Below are 19,519 nucleotides of genomic sequence, written 5' to 3' on the forward strand. Positions count from 1 at the left end.
GATTCAAATACAAACGATTTTCTGAAGACTCTCAAACTTCTGACTCCAGCTTAGCCCACTTCTCTGCATTCTAGACTCTCTTCTATATCCAAATGCCTTCTTGGCATATCTGTTCGGCTGTCCCACTGACATTGCAAACTTAACATTTCCAAACTGGAACAATTGATTCTCCCTCATCCCATTCCTAAACTGATCATATCGCAGTCTTGCCTTTCCCTGACAATGATAACCACTGGTACAGTTACTAAAGCCAGAAACCAGAATTCTCTCCCTTTTCTCACTTCCTGTATCCTATCAGCAAGTCCTACTGGCTCTGCTTCCAAAATAGATCCTGCATCTCTCTAGTCCTCTCAGTTCCAAGTCACCACTCACTTTCATCTGTGGCTCCTCATAGCTGCCCCACTGTACCCACTCTCAGTCCTCTCCCACCAGTCCTCTCCACAGTGATGGTTTTGAAAATGTGAATCAGCTTGTGTCACTCCCCTACTTTAAAACCCTCAATAGCTTCCCATGGGCTTAGAAAATGTTTGAATACCTTGTCATGGTTCCAAAGGCCTGCTGAATGGGCTCCTGCCTTTCTCTTTCCTTCATTATACTCTAGTCATGCAGGCTTTCTAGAAGCTCTGCAGACTTTCCCTGCTCTGCCTCATCTCAGCACTTTTGCCATGACTCTGCTTAGAGAGCTCCTCCACTGACTCCTCACTTGGCTGGCTCTTTGGTCTCATCTTGAACACCTTCTCTTATGAGAAGCCTTCCTTAAACATGCTCCCCTGTTAGCCTTCATCACAGCATCATGCCTACTTTCTTTATCACACAAGCATAACTTGTGATTATCTAATATATTTATCTATTATCAGACCCCTCATGAGGGCAGAGATTTGTAGGTTTTACCACCGTCACGATACAGCATCTGCATATGTATATTTCCAATACCCAAAACTCACTAAACATTAGTTGAGCGAATGAAAGAATGCATAGGGTGAATTTCAATTTCAATTATGCAGACCCTTTAGCATGAACATGGTGCTTGGTTATGTTTGTCCTTTGTGTTTTGTGCTCTGCAAACTCAGGGAGGAGTCCCAGTATGAAGTAATGTAGAAAAGAGCTGTGGTCATGACCTAACCTCTATTAAAAAGAACAATGAGAACAAGTGATATTGACCCAAAAGAATCTAGGCCATTAGGCCAGGTTCCAACATTTTTTTGGCTTTTATATTTCCTTAGGTATATAAGAGACTTGCATTTCTGAGAAGCCATCCAAAGTATGACCATACATTACAAAATCCATTTCACTTAGCCCTTAAACACTCTTCACGCTCCATTTCAATATCAGCTAGACCTCTCAGCAGCATTTGCAGGGCTGGAGGCCATATCCGACCTAGGCTTTCATCTTTGTCCCCAGAAGTAGGCACATGTGTAATCATAATAACCATTTGTCTTATGTTAAGAGCCTACAGCATGACAAATACTGCCGGGTACTAGGTGCTCTGAATGTTATGCCTATTTAATCTTCACCATAAACCTATGAGGATTGTTTTATGTCTAACTAACAGATAAAGAATCTGAGGCTCAGAAAAACCACACTACTTACTCTTATGCCAGGCTTTCAGCTGGTAAGAGACAGAACTAAGACTGACCCCAAGTTTTCTTATTCCAAAGTGAGCATTATTTAAACTCCATTATAGTTTGCTTTAAAAAAAAATCACATCCATGTATTTTTATTAAATTATTTCAATTATTAGGTATACTGCATAATATTTTCTGATCAACTGATGAAGTATGATTCTCTTTAAAGAGGCAATGTAAGTAAGCTTTCTGGGTCTCCACTATTCCTCCAAGGTGAAATCCCAGCAGTGACACTGTCACAGAGAATAATCTTAATTTACCTTCTCTGGGTAAACAGCTGGCTCATAGAGATTAGAGATTGCTCTTGCCTAAAGTCTCCCTAAAAAGGAAATGAATCTATTTCAGCATTAGTCCTCACACTGTGATTTGTGGAGTCCAAGGATTCCATGAAGATGCTTCTAGGGTCCCTACAAAAGGGGAAAAGGGTACCACTTCTTCCTTTGTTTATCTGGTTTGGGGCTTTAACTGAAGATTTCATTTAACATTTGAAAACCACTGTCCCTGAGGAAACAAAAAAAGGAAGGAAGGAAAGAATGGAGGAAAGAAGGGAAGGAGGAAGGAAAGAAAGGAAGCAAGCAAAAAAGAAAAGAATGAAGGAAAAAGAAGGTGAGAGTCAAGAATTTTCTGTTTCTTGGAACGGTTTACACAAGTAAGACATTCTGAACCTATACCTGTCTGAAAGGTGGGGAGAAATAGAAGCCCAATGGTGGAGACTCCTCATGAAGGAAGGTGGAAGAGAGATATGTTCCAGCCCTAGGAAAAAAGTTAGTTAGAAAAGGCTGGACGCAGTGGCTCAGCTCACACCTGCAATCCCAGCACTTTGGGAGGCCGAGGCAGGTGGATCACGAGGTCAGGAGTTCAAGACCCACCTGACCAAGATGGTGAAACCCTGTCTCTACTAAAAGTACAAACAAAATTACAGCACACCTGTAATCCCAGCTACTCGGGAGGCTGAGGCAGGAGAATCACTTGAACCTGGGGGGCGGAGGTTGTAGTGAGTCGAGATCACACCACTGCATTCCAGCCTGGGTGACAGAGCGAGACTCTGCCTAAAAAAAAAAAAAAAAAAAAAAAAAAAAAAAAAAAAAAAAAGTTACCTAGAACAGCTGACATAGGTGTGAGGGAATAAGAGCATGGCTTTTTTTTTTTTTTTGACGTTGTGTTGCTCTGTTGCCTAGGCTGAAGTGCAGTGGCTCAATCTTGGTTCACTGCAACCTCTGCCTCCCGGGTTCAAGCGATTCTCCTGCCTCAGCCTCCCAAGTAGCAGTAACTACAGGTGCATGCCACCACGCCCAGCTAATTTTTGTATTTTTAGTAGAGACAGGGTTTCACCATGTTGGCCAGGATGGTCTTGATCTCTTGACCTTGTGATCTGCCTGCCTTGGCCTCCCAAAGTGCTGGGATTATAGGCATGAGCCAGCATGTCTGGCCGAGCATGGTTTTAAATAGAAACACAGGATAACTACTAGACCCTCATTTTTTTAAGGAATTCCTAAGATGACACTAAAGTGAAAGTTCAAGACAAGCTCACGCAAACAATGTGAGTGGTGCTCTATCTCCAGAAAGCTAAAAATATTGTCAAATTCTTGATTACAGTTTAGAGATGCTGGACTGGGTCGGGCACAGTGACTCACGCCTGTAATCCCAGAACTTCGGGAGGCTGAGGCAGGCGGATCACCTGATGTCAGGAGTTCAAGACCAGCCTGCTCAACATGGCGAATCCCCATCTCTACTAAAATACAAAAAATTAGCCGGGCATGATGGCAGGCACCTATAGTCCCAGCTACTCGGGAGGCTGAGGCAGGAGAATCGCTTGAACCCGGGAGGTGGAGGTTGCAGCCAGCTGAGATTGCGCCACTGCACTCCAGCCTGGGCGACAAGAGCGAAACTCCATCTCAAAAAAAGCCATAAATAGAAATGCTGGGCTGCCAACATTTTGCTTTTATGTTCTTTTTCTTTTAGATATAAGGGTCTCGCTGTGTTGTCCATGCTGGACTCCGACTCCTGAGTGCAAGCAATCCTCCTGAGTACCTGGAGTGACAGACCTGGGTAACAGACCAAGACCTCGCCAAAAAAAAAAAAAAAAAAAAAAAAATTTAAATGTAAATCAGACCATGTTACTCCCCTGCTTACAACTTTCCAAGGGTTTCCAATTACACCAAGAATAGAATCCAAGCCCCTTACTATGGTCTAGGACAGAGTTTTTCAAACCAAACCATTTACTAGATTGTTAAACCAATGTACTAGGTAAAGATCAGCATTTTAAAATAAAATAAGACAGAAGATATCAAAGGTACCATGTGTAGTAAAGATAAGTATTATTTTATAAGGGCCGGGCATGGTGGCTCACGCATGTAATTCCAGCACTTTGGGAGGCTGAGGCAGATGGCTTGAGCATAGGAGTTTGAAACAGCCTGGGCAAAATGTTGAAATCCAGTGTCTACAAAAAATACAAAATGAGCCAGGTGTAGTGGTGTGGGCCTGTAGTCCCAGCTACTGGTGGGCAAAGGGGACTGAGGTGGGAGGATCAGCCCCGGAGGCTGAGGCTGCAGTGAGCTGTGATTGGGCCACTGCACTCCAGTCTGGGTGACAGATTGAGACCGAACTCAAAAAAAAAAAAAAAGTGGCCGGGCGCAGTGGCTCAAGCCTGTAATCCCAGCACTTTGGGAGGCCGAGACGGGTGGATCACGAGGTCAGGAGATCGAGACCATCCTGGCTAACACGGTGAAACCCCGTCTCTACTAAAAAATACAAAAAACTAGCCGGGCGAGATGGCGGGCGCCTGTAGTCCCAGCTACTCGGGAGGATGAGGCAGGAGAATGGCGTAAACCCGGGGAGGCGGAGCTTGCAGTGAGCTGAGATCCGGCCACTGCACTCCAGCCCGGGGGACACAGCGAGACTCCGTCTCAAAAAAAAAAAAAAAAAAAAGTATAATTTCATGAAGTTTCTCTCTCAGATATATGTGTGTGCTAGACTGTGATGGAAAATAAATTTCTTACTCTGGGGCCACATTAAAAGAGTTGAAAGCCATTGCCCTACAAGACCCTAATGATCTATTTGCTCATATCTCCCACCTAATCTCCCACTCCATCTCCTGCTCAGTCAAATCCTTGAGTCCCACCAGCCTTCTTACTGTCTCCAAAGAAGCCAGGCTTCTCTCCACCTCAGGCCCTTGCCTTTTGTTTGCAATGCTATACTTCCAATTAGTTGCATTGGATGGATCCTTCTTATACAGGTCACGTCACTGCTTAGAAAGCCCTTCCTCTGACTGTTCTAAAGCAGGCCCACCCACTCCTCTATCACATCAACCGGTTTGATTTTCTGATGATGCTGACCATATTTATTTGTTTGTCCATTGTCTTTCTCAGCTCTCCTGGCACAGCCACAAGACCTTGTGACATTACCAAGGACCTTGACTGCCCACCACAGATCCTCTGCCCACATATAAATGTGAGTCGATAAATATTAGTTGATGGACTGTCGAATGAAAAGTGAAATGGCTTGTACATCTGTTTTTATAAAATACGGACACTCCATAATGAAACGCTTAACTAATTGTACTAATGCTGCTGAGAAAACAAAGCTGCTGCTGCTGCTGCTGCTGCTGCTGCCGCTGCTAAAACTGCGCAGTGGCTGGCAGGCATGCCCCGTGGGAGAGCCTGATATTTCATTTGTCAGCTGATTGATGAATGCTCAAATTTGGTGTGCAAAAGTTAATTTTTTGGCCTGCAATGTATGAAAATGCAGATTGGTTGACACTGAGCATTTAATAGTTAAGAACATTCTCATAGTATTTGCCTAGTGTCATGTGGTTCCTGGCAACAACAGCTAAAAAAAAAAAAACTTTAAAAATCAAGTGTTCATCTTGAACCCCTTTCAGCTACAGTGGAACCAGAAGTGAAATCTACTTCTAACACCTTTAGTCCTGAATGAAGGAAGAGGAACCCAAGAAAGCAAGTAAGTAGTGGCAACTGTTAGGAGTGGCAAGATGGGAACAGAGTTTGAGTGGAAACTACCCTCAGGGAGCCAGGCCCAGGGGCTGCACAGCCTGTCCACCAAAGTTCTCCCAAAGGTTGTTAGGATTATCATCTCGATCTTTATTTATTTCCAGGTGTCTGATCATAAAGGGGCTTATGTGCTAAGCTAAGGAGTTTGAATTTTCTTCTAAGTGCTATCGGGAACCCTAGAAGGGTTTTAAGCAGGAGAGTGATCTTTCTGGGGGGGTCTCTTAAAAAGACTCCCCGGCTGCGGTGAGCAGCGGAGGGGAATTGAGGGTGTGCACGCTTGGCAGTGGGAAGCACTGTGGCAAACATTCCCAGTGAGGAGTAATGAGAAGCCTACAGGAGGGCAAGAGTTGTGGGAACCAGAGATTGTGATGAGAGAGCCTTGTTCGAATCTGACTCTCCCTACCTACAAGTTACTGCTTCCACTCGGTGACTCTACCATGGTTCCTATGCCTCTTTCCTCTCTGAACCAATAAAGCTAATAATAATACTTATTCCAGAGATTACTGTGAGGATTGTGGTAATGAATATAAAAACTCAGTGCCTGCCACATAGTAAGTGCTCAATAAACATTAGTTGTTCGTTTTGAACCAGGCACTGTCCGGGGTGCTATTGATACAGGAGTGCAGGGAAGGGAAGAGCTAGTCCCTTTAAATGATGCAGAAGCGGTATCTGAAGTGCCTGAGAGAAGGGCGTGGTCCCTGGCTAGGGCTCTACCCTCACGGACCTAGGTATAGAGAGGCACTTCCGCCTTCGCACCAAATGTTGCGTTTTCAAGGACCGCCCCCCGACCTCCCCGCGCCGCCAGCATGCCACGCCCCCATCCTGGGCCTATAGAAACCCGAGACCCTGGAAAGTCAAAGACATTAGCTGCTGGACTACGAGAGGAACACATCAGCGGAAGAAGACAAGCAGCTGGACTTCGCTGAGCAGCCCAACTTCAGGGGAAAACCATTTCCCTCCTGGCTCCCCTATCATTGGAGAGCTACTTCCATTCAATAAAACTTTGCGCGCATTCTCCAACCCCACGTGTGATCCGCTTCTTTTGGTACACCAAGGCAAGAACCCGGATACAGAAAGCCCTCTGTCCTTGCGACAGGGTAGAGGGTTTAATTGAGCTGGTTTAACCCAAGCCGCTTATAGAAAACTGAAAGAGCACCCTGTAACACATGCACACTGGGGCTTCAGGAGCCGTAAACATTCTCCCCCAGGCACTGCCTTAGGGTCGGAGTCCTGTATGCCTGCCTGCCTCTATGCCCCCCGGAGGTTTGAGCAGCAGGGCACTGGAGAAGCGAGCCACACCCCCGTGGCACACCATGTGAGGGGGTCAAGGGAACCTTTCCCGTTTCACAGTGTGAGGCAGATTCACACCCAACAAACCAGAACAAGAGTTTAACCGTCACAGATGCGTTGAAAACACAGAGAACCCAAAGTTTATTCTTACCAGCAGAGAAGGCTTCACAGAGATGGATCTGGAGCTGGCGGGGTGGGGGCGGGGGAATAAGCAGCATTTTGAGAGGCAGGACTCATATTGAAAAATGCAATTCACTCCAGTGCATACACTGCAATGCAAACTCTAGTCTTGATTGGTTAGGGTAAGCCTGTGACTGCGGCGAGGTAGAGGTGGCCGGGAAGACCTTGCCTGCCTGCACTTGGGTGAGAATTGGGACTCCAGTCACCTCTTCATCTTGGACAGTCGCCTCTGGTTCCCTCTTTCTGAGGCAAGGCTCCTATCTTAAGCTAGTAGGAGATCCGGCCGCAATCCTGGCTCTCAATAGGTCGGGGATTGAGGGCCCCTCAACCACAGGTTTTTGTCTGCAAACCCAGTTTCGGAGGTCCCTAAAAGTGTGCAAATAGTAAAGCCAGGCCCAGCCGAGCCAATTCTTTCCATCCCTCCAGCGCTGCATGCTGATTATTTGCTCTCCATATCACCTCTCCTCAGGGGGCTTCAAGGAATCAGCAAATCCCCCGCATCACAGCTACGAATCCCTAGCACACCCCATTCACACACAGCGGGGCGGCTGGGGATTAATTGGAGGGGGAATGTTGTGAATTCCAGAGAGTTCTTTCTTTTCTCCTCACAGTCAGCGGCCGGGGATATTGCTACATGAAAGCTTTGCTGTCAGTATCAATCATCATTGCCCAGGCTGCTACATTCCAAAGAATGAATTGGCCTCATTTGGTAACTCGACTGGAGCGGGGGAGTCATTCCTGAAGAGTCCACATTTGCGGGCCCCAATTCCGACTCCATAAGTGGTTTCCAAAGACAAACAGAAACCGGAGAGCCCAGCTTCTTTTTCCTGGATTCCCCGTTTTAGTGAATCCTGGGAAGGGAGAGACCTGAAGGTAGGGTGAGACCCCGGTTAGCGCCTGGGCAGGAAATCAGCCAGAGCTTTGACTGAGAGGAGAGAGGCAGACAAAAATAGCGCATTGCTCTCTCATTGCTTTGATGCAGAGGCCGACTTTCCCCGGCGTCTCGGCAGGAAGGATAAGGCCACAGGGCTCTCCCTCATCTCTGGGTTAAGCGGGTCCCAGGGCCTGCAAAGCAAAGTGAACCCAGACTTCTCCCCATTCAGAGAGAGAGGTGCCCCAGGAAGGCAGTTGTGGGTGGTGGTGGTGGTGGTGGTGGTGGTGGTGGTGGTGGTGGTGGTGGTGGTGGTGGTGGCGGCGGCGGTGGTGGTGGTGTTAATGCAGTATGTCAAACGTTTTCCTCATGGAAGCCGTTGCTGGGAGCGCCTAGAAAGGAAACGAATTTTCCCTGGGATTTCACCTCTTAAGTCTGCAGCCTGCCTGTCTGAACCTTTCCCTAATTCTTACCTTTTTCGGTGCAAGATTTCCAGATTGCCTCCTCCTCCCCCATACTGTCTGAGCATTTCTCTCCACTTCTCCCAGCCTCCTCCCTCTCCCTTGTTGCAGAATTTCCTGAAACTCCCACCAAGTGGAGTGCTCACAGAATGCATCCTGGGGGATTGGCGGGCTCCTCCACATGTCTTGGCCTGTCTCTGCTTGCTGTGAGAGGTGCTGCACTCTGACTGTCCCCAGGAACTGGAGACCCAGGTGGGGTGGCTCAGTGGCTTTGGGGTGGTGTGACCCGAAGTGAGCCACTGGCTCTCTGCCTTACCTACTGCATCCATGAAATGGATGCTCTGCCTCCCTTTAAGGCTGTGAAGGGATCAGTGGGAGAATAGATTTTAAAGAGCTTTGTGATTTGTAAAGCACTCAACATGAGAAATGATTATGAAATTCTCTCACTGGAAGCAGTATTGGGTGAATTATTAATCTTTATAAAGGCTTCACTCTGGATCTACCTGCACAGGACAGTCTTGCTGAAGGGTGCCCTGGGAGGATTAGAGATAAAAAGACAAAGATAAAAACACACAAAGAAAAGCAAAAACCAAACAAAACGCAGGATTATTATTATTTTTGTCAAAAACTAAAAACAGAGTGATATGCCTGCAACATTTCAATTTGCAAATGCCCAGAAGGTGACACTGTCTCCTGTGGCCGCCTTCTAGACCACTACTCCATTTTCTGTAGCTTCTTTGTCATGGCAACAGGTTAAAAGGCAGGTGATTTGACTATAATATCAAACAAGTTGCCTCCTCTCTCTGGGCCTCAGTTTTCCCAGCTCTAAAATATATGAGCAACACCAGACATTTTTTTAGATCTCCAACCCTTCTGCTTTAGATTCCTGGGCTGCCTTGGTTATGCATTCTAACTTAGCAACCAGGAGGCTCCAAGGTCATTTCATACTTGATAAAATATCAGTTTTACTAATCCTCATCTGGGAGGAACTAACTGATCTAAACAATCTAAAATAGTGCCAGCCACTTAGGATCCCTTAATACTGCCTAATCATAATGAGAATGTTTCAATATTTATAAATTAATACGGGGAGAAGTGTGACATTGTGCCTTAAAACACTCTGGTACAATTAGCACAGGATCTCCAGTGCAATTAGCACAGTTTCCCCACTCCCAAAGGCTTTACTACAAAAAGTGCCTACTTCACATAGTAACTTCACTCTCAAAAACTGACACCTAAAAGCCACAATCTTGGTGTTACAAGAATCCTAAGAAAACACAAGGTCAGCATTCTGTGTCACCACTACACCTCATCAAATCTGAGCTCTTATCTACCCAGAGATAGATACTCCTAGCTGCACCATCTGCCTAAAAAGACTCTTTTCTTCCCAGTTGCTGTCAGCTGACTTGTCTGTCCTCAGTGGGAGCCTTCAGGTTCAAGGCTCTGTCTGGGGACTTCATATACAGCCTTGACTATTATTCTGATGGATCTTTTTAATTCTCCCCACTTTGATCAAGTCAGTTTCCACAACAAACAAGACTCACCAGAAGCATTCCTGGGCTCACAAAGGCAAACACACTTGGCTTTGCATCACAGACATCAGAGGCCAGAATTCTTCTTCAGCTATTTTAACCCTTGGCTGCATGAGTTTCCCAGTTAACACTTTTTACCTCCCTTCCCTGCAACCAGAGACGAGTTAGACCCCTCCAGGGAAATGCAATGGTTTCCAACCTTTAATTAAGTAAGGATCCAAGTGGCAGATGCAGTTCACACACACTGGAGCCAAGCCTTGGCTAGGAAGGAAGATCCTTTTGCTCCAAATGCTCTGCAGTTCAGTAAAAGTAACTTCAGCTAATAAAAATAGCTCTGTCTATTGAGGGTCAGCAGCCATTTTAACTATTTAAATATTATCTCATTTAATATCAATGAAATATTAAGTAGGTGAAATAGCTGAGTTAACTTCATAAATGAAGAAACCAAGGATGATAGAAGTTAAGCAATTTGTCCATGATTATACAGCTAGGCTGGAATGATGCTGGAGCTTAAACCTGAATCTGTCTGGCTTCAGAGGCAGGTCCTAACGTTAAGATGCTCAGTGTTACACTTTAGCACTAATTACGCTGTAGTAGAAAGACTTCTGAATTGAGAATAAGACCAGAGTTTAAGTCTGACTATGGCTATCTGCAGCAAATCAATTTTCTCTATGCCTTGATTTTTCTACCTCTAAATTAGGAATAGAATCAAGTTGTTTTTCCCCAAACCTCAGTCGTTCATTTGATTACTTTTGCCATATCATCATACCATTCATATTATTATTTCACAACTATTTTCTTTAAATCACTGTATTTTTTAAAAGCAAATAAAATATTTTAAAATTAAACCTTATTAAATTAAAACCCAAAATGACTTGCTCTAAATGGATGGTAATAAAAAAATAAAGATAAAGAAAAAACAATGCCATTAAATTCTAGCTAGATACTCTTATCTGCCTAAGGCTGTCAGCCTTAGGCTAACCTTATGTTAAATTGGAAAATGTGCAAGTTGGTTAAAGACTCTGCAAGGTAGTTAGGGTATATTGAAGACATACCAAAAAACAAACTGAGGCTGGGCGCGGTGGCATAAGCCCAGCACTTTGGGAGGCTGAGGCCAGTACTTTGGGAGGCTGAGGCAGGCAGATTACGAGGTCGGATCACGAGATCAGGAGATTGAGACCATGCTGGCTAACACGGTGAAACCCAGTCTCTACGAAAAATACACAAAATTGGCCAAGCCTGGTGGCAGGGGCCTGTAGTCCCAGCTACTTGGGAAACTGAGGCAGAAGAATCGCTTGAACCAGGAGGTGGAGGTTGCAGTGAGCCTAGATAGCGCCACTGCACTCCAGCCTGGGCGACAGAGCGAGACTCTGTCTCAAAAAAAAAAAAAAAAACTGAAAACTTTTCACTCAGTGTAACCAGGTAGAAAGAGGCACTAAAAGGAAATAACTTTTTCATTACTTTAGTCAATATTTTGTTTAACATCTTGTCTGTGTACTACCTCAGGGTATCTCACCTAACTTTTTTTGCATGCTACCAGTGGTGCCATCTCATATTTGACCAAAAGACATTGTAGAATTCTCTTTCAGCATTTCCAACTCTAAAATCCTTTGATTCTAATTAGAAAAGGTAATGTTAACGACTATTAAATTTGAAACTGAATTCACTAGGCCTCAACGAGTATTTTCTCACCTGTAGAGAAAGTAAAATAAGAACTTGACAATAAACTATCATTGCTATCAATTTATTTGAACAGAAAAAAAAAAAAAATGAAGACTCTTTCCTGAGCTGGTGTCCTCCAGGACTGCAAACCACACCATATAGCCCTATAGCCATGTGATAATTTTCCATATATACCATGGTGTGCACCATCAGGTTTACAAAACATGGTTGAAGCCCCTGAAGGTTCCTAATTCTCTCTCAGGTCAAAATTGTTTTCATGATAATACTAAGATGTTCCGGTCTTTTTAATTCTAATTTTCCAGAAGCTACCTAAAGTGAGATACTACAGATGGAATGCAGAAATAGATGTGAGAATCCACCTGTCTTCTATTGAGACAGACATTACAGAGCTTCACAAAATGCTAAACAATGCCACGATTCTCACTACATTTATTTTGTTACTTTTTTTTTGTTTGGGAAACTATAGTTATTTTTCATAAAAATAACATATTGGCCGATGCAGTGGCTCATGCCTGTAATCCCAGCACTTTGGGAGGCTGAGGTGGGTGGGTCGCCTGAGGTCAACTGTTCAAGACCAGCCTGGACAACATGGTGAAACCCCATCTCTACTAAAACTACAAAAAAATTAGCTGGGCATGGAGGCAGGAACCTGTAATCCCAGCTACTTGAGATGCTGAGGCAGGAGAATTGCTTGGAGCTGGAGACAGAGGTTACAGTGAGCCGAGGTCATGCCATTGCACTCCAGCCTGGGCAACAAGAGCGAAACTCTGTCTCAAAAAAAAAAAAAAAAAAAAAAAAGTCATTTATGTTAACATATAGCGAATTTATTACTGTTTTTTAAAATAAATATTTTTTAAATGTCTCATTTTAATTTCAAATATGGGAATTATCAGTAGATCTAATCCTCATAAACAAAGGTTCTTTGGATCCTCAATAATTCTATTTTTTTTCTTTAGAAATATGATCTCACTCTGTCCCAGGCTATAGTATAGTGGTGTGATCATAGCTTACTGAAGCCTTGAACTTCTGGGCTCAACCAATCTTCCAGCCTCAATCCTCCCAAGTACCTAGGACTACAGGTACATACCACCATGTCTGGCTAATTTTTTAAAAGTTTTTGTTTGTTTGTTTGCTTTTTGTAGAGATCAAGGTCTTGATGTGTTCCCAAGCTGACCTCGAACTCCTGGCCTCAAGTGATCCTCCCAAAGGATCACTTCAACCTCCCAAAGTGCTAGAATTACAGGCATAAGCCACTACATTGGCTGGATTCTCAGTAACTCTTTTTTTTTTTAATTTTTTTTTATTATGCTTTAAGTTCTAGGGTACGTGTGCACAACATGCAGGTTTGTTACATATGTATACATGTGCCATGTTCGTGTGCTGCACCCATTAACTCGTCATTTCCATTAGGTATATCTCCTAACTCTATAGCTCCCCACTCCTCCCACCCCACGACAGGCCCCAGTGTGTGATGTTCCCCTTCCTGTGTCCAAGTGTTCTCATTGTTCAATTCCCACCTATGAGTGAGAACATGCGATGGTTTTCTGTCCTTGCGATAGTTTGCTCAGAATGATGGCTTCCAACTTCATCCATGTACCTAAAAAGGACATGAACTCATCTTTTTTATGGCTGCGTAGTATTCTATGGTATATCTGTGGCACATTTTCTTAATCCAGTCTATCATTGATGGACATTTTTTCCTCCATTTCAACCTTGGTGAATCTGACAATTATGTGTCTTGGAGTTGCTCTTCTCGAGGAGTATCTTTGTGGTGTTCTCTGTATTTCCTAAATTTGAATGCTGGCCTGCCTTGCTAGGGTGGGGAAGTTCTCCTGGATAATATCCTGCAGAGTGTTTTCCAACTTGATTTCATTCTCCCCGTCACTTTCAGGTACACCAATCAAACGTAGATTTGGCCTTTTCACATAGTCACATATTTCTTGGAGACTTTGTTCATTTCTTTTTACTCTTTTTTCTCTAAACTTCTCTTCTCACTTCATTTCATTCATTTTGATCTTAAATCACTGATACCCTTTCTTCCACTTGATCAAATCTGCTACTGAAGCTTATGCATGCATCACATAGTTCTCATGCCGTGGTTTTCAGCTCTATCAGGTCATTTAAGGTCTTTTCTATGCTGTTTATTCTAGTTAGCCATTCGTCTAATCTTTTTTCAAAGTTTTTAGCTTCTTTGCGATGGGTTCAAACATCCTCCTTTAGCTTGGAGAAGTTTGTTATTACCAGTCGTCTAACACCTTCTTCTCTCAACTCATCAAAATCATTCTCCATCCAACTTTGTTCCTTTGCTGGCGTTCCTTTGGAGGAGAAGAGGCACTCTGATTTTTAGAATTTTCAGCTTTTCTGCTCTGGTTTCTCCCCATCTTTGTGGTTTTTTCTACCTTTGGTCTTTGATGATGGTGACCTACAGATGGGGTTTTGGTGTGGGTGTCCTTTCTGTTTATTACTTTTCCTTCTAACAGTCAGGACTCTTGGCTGCAGGTCTGTTGGAGTTTGCTGGAGGTCCACTCCGGATCCTGTTTGCCTGGGTATCACCAGCAGAGGCTACAGAACAGCAAATATTGCAGAACAGCAAATGTTGCTGCCTGATCCTTCCTCTGGAAACTTAATCTCAGAGGGCAACCCGGCCGTATGAGGTGTTAGGCCCCTACTGGGAGGTGCCTCCAAGTTAGGCTACTCAGGGGTCAGGGACCCATTTGAGGAGGCCGTCTGTTCATTCTCAGATTTCAAACTCTGTGCTGGGAAAACCACTGCTCTCTTCAAAGCTGTCAGACAGGGACGTTTAAGTCTGCAGAAGTTTCTGCTGACTTTTGTTCAGTTATGCCCTGCCCCCAGAGGTGGAGTCTAGAGAGGCAGGCAGGCCTCCTCGAGCTACTATGGGCTCCACCCAGTTTGAGCTTCCTGGCTGCTTTGTTTACCTACTCAAGCCTCAGCAGTGGTGGACATCCCTCCCCCATCCCCGCTGCCGCCTTGCAGTTTGATCTCAGACTGCTTTGCTAGCAGTGAGAGAGGCTCCGTGGGCGTGGGACCCTCCGAGCCAGGTGTGGGATACAATCTCCTGGTGTGCCATTTGCTAAGACGATTGGAAAAGCACAGTATTAGGGTGGGAATGTCCTGATTTTCCAGGTACCATCTGTCACAGCTTCCCTTGGCTAGGAAAGGGAATTCCCCGACCCCTTGCACTTCCTGGGTGAGGCGATGCCTTGCCCTACTTTGGCTCACACTCCATGGGCTGCACCCACTGTCTGACAAGCCCCAGTATGAATCCAGTACCTCAGTTGGAAATGCAGAAATCACCTGTCTTCTGTGTTGCTCATGCTGGGAGCTGGGCGCTGTAGCTCATGCCTGTAATCCCGGCAATTTGGAAGGCCGAGGTGGGCAGATCACCTGAGGTCAGGAGTTCGAGACCCGCCTGGCCAACATGGTGAAACTCCATCTCTACTAAAAATACAAGAATTAGCCAGGTGTGGTGGCAGGCACCTGTAATCCTAGCTGCTCGGGAGGCTGAGGCAGGAGAATCACTTGAACCCAGGAGGCAGAGGTTGCAGTGAGCCAAGATGGTGCCACTGCACTCCAGCCTCGGCAACAAGAGTGAAATTTCATCTAAAAAAAAAAAAAAAGAGTGTAAAGGTGTCCTGGCCAGGCATGGTGTCTCACGCCTGTAATCTCAGCATTTTGGGAGGCCAAGATGGGCAGACTGCTTGGGCCTAGGGGTTTGAGACCAGCCTGGGCAACATGATGAAACCCAGTCCGTACAAAAAATACAAAAATTAGCTGGGCATGGTGGTGCATACCTGTAGTCCCAGTGACTCCTGGGGAGGCTGAGAAGGGAGGATCACCTGAGACTGGGAGATTGAAGTCACAGTGAGCCATAATTGCACCACTGCACTCCAGTCTGGGCAACAGAGTGAGACCCGGTCTCAGGAAAAAAAAAAAAAAAGATTATGTCCCGAGGCCAAATATCGGAGCATGTCTGAGGCTATTACCAATGGCAGATCTAGAATATATCAGCTAGAATATGAAAGAGAACTACCATAATAAGAGTAGGAAAAACTACACAGTTAACAATTAATTGATTATTACATTTAGTAATAATGAATAGTATTTCTAAAATGATCAACTTAGTGGTATCATCTGTGAACATTACAAAGAAAAATTGAGAAATTAAGAGAAAATGTAGCAACCAGAAAAATGTTAACATTATATTTATATCAACAGAAGGAGAATGTTGGATTCTGAACACTCTGACAACAGCAATGTAAAATATCTCTGTTTGTGTTGGGGCCTGGAAAGGTACGTGGAAAATGGAAACTTTTGTTGGGAAGTTTACAAAGGAAAATTTTTTCTTTTATAAATGATGTTTAGTGGTGTCCACCAATTACTTTATAATCTCTATTAGATGGTAGCTAATATTTAATTTTTTTGTGTTGTCAAGAAACTGCCAAAAGGTTGGGACACTACAGTCATGAATCTCTGATCACACACCTGATTAAATCAACAAGTTGGACCAATATAGCTTAGCAATTTTACTAGCTGAATCCTATCAACTCTGTGGCTACAAATTGGTTGTGACTATCAGCTGAGACCATGGCCAAAAAATGTAATTGTCAATCAGTGTGTTTCATATAGATAAGGCCAAAGAGTATCCCACCTACATTAATGTCTCAAGCTCATTTTGATTCTGGGAGCTCAGTTTACAAAGAGAATTAACATTTCTCTTTATTTTAAGTGGTTTCTATGGATACCTTCTATGCGGCATTTCATTCACATCTATCCAATTTAAGCTTCTCATTTTAATTTAAATACACTTTCTATTCCTCCAGATCTGTATATGATACACACAGTTCATTTACTGAAAATAATCTATAAAAAGCATTTATGCACATGAAATTTTAAATTAATACATTCAAAGGTTTAAAGAGAAGAAAGAAACTCCTACTAGACAGAAATTCATAATCTCAGATTTGGAAGTCTATTTTTATTTCCATAATAATCACTCAAATCCTGACTTGTAAAGAATCATATTTTCTGGTTTCAACATTTTTTGTCATTACTAGGTTCTCTTTTCCTGATCTTATTTATTTTGTTTTATTGGAGTTTTCTTGCTTGTCAGAGTTGGGAATAAAACTTTTTGGAGCCAAGTATGGTGGCTCACATCTGTAATCCCAGCACTTTAGGAGACCAAGACAGGAGGCTTGCTTGAGGCCAGGAGCTCAAGACCAGCCTGGGCAACATAGTGAAATCTTGTCTTTACAAAATATAAAAATAAAGTTAGCTTGGCAAGATATTGCACACTTATAGTCCTAGCTTCTTGGGAGGCTGAGGCTGGAGAACTGCTTGAGTCCCAGGAATGTAAGGCTGCAGTGAGCAATGAGCCTGCCACTGCACACTAGCCTGGGTGACAGAGGCGGTCCCTGTCTCTAAAACCTTTCTGGTTTCTACTGCATTTCAAAGTCAACAATAAAATGTAATTGATTACTCCGGTTTCTATTTAGTGTAAAAAAATTGAGAAAAAAGTATTTTTAAAAGATTAAATCTCAGAAATAATATTGCTGGTGTTTGCTAATGTAATAAAAACTTTTTATTTGTAAAAACTTTTTTTTTCCCCAAGAAAGCCTATAATACCTAAATTTGTTAGAGAAGAGATCAGATGCCATCTCCAGCTAAAAGTCTTTCACTTTTTTTATCTACTGCGCAAACTTCATACACCTCAGCCTAGAAACTTAGGCGTTCCACGTTGTGGTTCCAGACTCCTACCAACTTTATCTACCATCCCGCCCTGCAGAGACCCACAATGCAGCCAAACAGGCCTAGTGAGTTCTCAGAGTCCCCTTGCTGACCTCTGGCCCTTGACTCCCCATTCTCTCCCCACTTGAAATATCTCCTCAGGCCTCCAATATCTGTTCACTGAATGTGATTCAGGCCCTGTAGTTGAAGTACTGTTGTTACTCCTTACAGCACACTGTGCTTCTTAAGATTCATGTGTGTGTTTTCTTTATTCTCTACTTGTAAACAAAAGCTCCTGTACTTTTTTTTTTTCTCTAATATATAGAGGTTCACTCTGTGACCCAGGCTGGAGTGCAATGGCACAGTCTTGGCTCACTACAGCCTCAAACTCCTGAGCTCAAGGGATCCTCCCATCTCAGCTTTCTGAGGAGCTGGAACCAGAGGCATGTGCCACCACACCTGGGTTATTTTATTTTATTTTAAATAAGTAATATGTATGTACAACAATTACACAATTCAAAAAGCACCAATGCAAAGGTTATGCAAGGAAATGTCTCTTTCCCACCCTTCTCACCCAGTTCTCCTCCCCAGAGGCTCCCAGTGTTGCCAATTCCTTGTGTATTCTCTGCCGCATGAGAGAGAGAGAGTGTGTGTATTAACACAAATGGCAACACATTTTCATGTCATTCTGCAGGGCAGACATACAATAATCTTGGGCAGGTTGTATCACACACAAGAGTGTCCAGTAGAAAGTGGGTAAGGGCTAAAACCCACCCCATGTTCCTCTTGTCAAGCTGTATTCTCTGTGGCCTTGCTATTGTAGGGCAGAAAACGTGACATCTTTTCCTTACCCATCCCAAGGTTCATGGCTAAGACCCCTATAACAAAGACAGAGTAATAAGAGAAAGGCATATAAATGTATTTAGTATGAGTTTTATGTGACACAGAAGCCCTTGTAAATGAAGACTCAAAGAAATGAGGGAATTTGTTTGTGTCTTTTTGTGGACAATTATGCAGAAGTATGATTGGAGGACAAAAGGGTGTGATCTAATGGCAATAAACTGGGAGGAATATAGCAAGGTCGGTTTGTTCAGTTTCTTTTTGGTGTCCGCTGATGACATTCTTTCTCTCTGGGGGCATAGGAGTGGACACCTATCACATGAGGGTGTTCAGGGAAGAAGAAATAAAGACAGAGAGAACCTTCTTCAGGGGAGAAAGGCCAGAGGAAGGTGAGGGTGGGCTTCCTGTTTCTGCTGTTTTCTCAAATGCCAAGGTGCTATATTTTGGGGTATCATGTCCTGAACCCTGTCACTAGTTACATCCTAGATACATCCTAAAGAAAAAGGGCTTTCTTCAAATTTCCACAAATACATCCTAGAGACTAGCAGTCAATAGTCCTACTGCATATTTTTATTTCATTTAAAAATTTCATTTTCTTTTAAAATATCTGTTTTCTTCATTTTGCACTATTATAAGAAAGGACTTGCATTGCAAATTCATGTTGGGAAAAAGATTAATCTGCAAAACATATTTTCAAGCACTAGCCTGTTTTTTTAGAGACTTGCCAGTTTGCAAGTCATCGGTGAACATACTAAGTGGTGGATATTATTGTTTCAAATGAAATCCCTGTGAACTTCTCAGAAGTCATAAAAATATTATCAAAAATTATAATGGTTATAATTTTTGAAGCAATAATTTTCAGAACTTTGACTAGGCTAAGTTATTAAGAGTTTATTAAACCTTTAAAAAAGTTTTATTGCAATAATTACACCTTCCTTCTTTTCCTCAAATAAGTCTAAGACACTAAAAAATTTTTTAAGTATTGTTTCCATACCCTGAGGGCTCACTGGGTGTCAGTTGCAGAATGTGTCAAAATTCCAGGCTGTTTTAGTTCTAGAAAGAATTCATCTTTAATGCTTCTCACTCCAGGGGTCCCCTTTTGATGTGTTTCTGCCCTCATTTTCCAAGAGTTAAATCTATACCTGTGTTTCTTCTCAGAAAATTCATCATTCTACTTTATAGCTTGAGATTTGCAGGCCAAGATCGCAGCTTCTGGAAATAAGAAATCAGAAATTCATTCTTATATCCAATCACCTATTTGTATTTTTTTTAAATAAAGCTATCC

Source organism: Macaca fascicularis, chromosome 1 (genome assembly GCF_037993035.2).
Source record: "Macaca fascicularis isolate 582-1 chromosome 1, T2T-MFA8v1.1".
Classification (NCBI taxonomy): Eukaryota; Metazoa; Chordata; class Mammalia; order Primates; family Cercopithecidae; genus Macaca; species Macaca fascicularis.